Genomic DNA, 1381 nt, shown 5'->3' with positions numbered 1-1381 from the left:
GCAGTTGTTTAAAACATTAAAAAGTATTATTTAAAATATATTTTAGTTTCACGTCCGAGTTTTGTTTTAGATTTTATGATTGAAAAAAGAATATATCTATCCTTCAAAGCCCATCATGTATACTTAAAAGAGATAGATATATTACTATTCTATAGTAGATAGAAAAAATATATATTTCAATATATATATTACAAATATATATTTTTGCAAAGATAAAATAGAAAAGAATAAAAATGTAGAGAATAGATATAAAGAACATACGTCTCCAAAAAAAAGATTCTATATCGGTTCTTTAAGAGAAATTGATATAGAAATATAAAAAGTGGATGTAGAAAAAAGATATAAAGAATATAAGTCCTTAAAAAAAGATTCTATATCAGTACTTTAAGAGAAATTGATATAGAAGTAGAAAAGAACATAAGTCTCCAAAAAGAATTCTATATCGGTTCTTTAAGAGAAATTGATATAGAAATATGAAAGTAGATGTAGAAAATATAGATAAATATAGATATATATAAAAAAATAAAAAAAAGCACATATATAGAAGAAATAGTACAATATTGCTTTAAATCACACAATATACAAATATATGGAAATTTCATCAAAAAAGAATATATCGTCACTCCCTACGTATAATTATATAAGTGACACATATCGAATTTTCAGTTTATTGCATAATAACACTTAGAAAGTCATGTTCTTTATGGTCACCAAATATTAAAAAAAAATATTCCTAAGTGTAAGGTAAAAATTTAAAACCGAAAGATCCCTTAACTAGGAAAACTATATGAAGCTTTAAACTTTTAAACTGCTCTCCTCTAAATTTTGCGTTTTGGAGTTACGGGATTATACGTAGAGAGTGACGATATAGTGAAAAATCAGTGCGATTACTACTCATGCAGAATAATTTATTCTTCTCAAAACTTTTCATGGGAGAGATATGAAACATAATCGATTATTTCATTCTAAATTATTATTTTTCCTTTATATATGCTCAAATTCTATATCTAGGTATACATAATAATTTTGTATGAGATTGAAAAGATCTCGTATATGATTGTATCTAATTAAACATCATCAGATATAGGATATGTCCATATATGAAGGATATTTTTTTCCAGACTATTTAAAGAGAATTTAAAGATAATATATATAAAAAAGCAACTTTTGTAACAGTGAGATGCTTTTTATGTGAGAAGAATAAATTGTTTATAATAACGTACCGTTGCGCGTAGTCCATCGCCGTCCATCGATGTATCTTCAACTCCAGTCCCACGTAGCAATCAGGAACCTACCTTTACTGTCCCACGATGCGAAGGGTGCGCGCCCACGACGAGATGACCGTAGTCCCACGATGCGGGACCACGTTTAAACTTACCGG

The sequence above is a fragment of the Pseudomyrmex gracilis genome, unplaced genomic scaffold (genome assembly GCF_002006095.1).
Source record: "Pseudomyrmex gracilis isolate BER0280 unplaced genomic scaffold, ASM200609v1 scaffold_98, whole genome shotgun sequence".
In the NCBI taxonomy this organism is placed as follows: Eukaryota; Metazoa; Arthropoda; class Insecta; order Hymenoptera; family Formicidae; genus Pseudomyrmex; species Pseudomyrmex gracilis.
The sequence above is the reverse complement of the archived record's forward strand: the minus strand, read 5'-3'. Positions refer to the sequence as shown.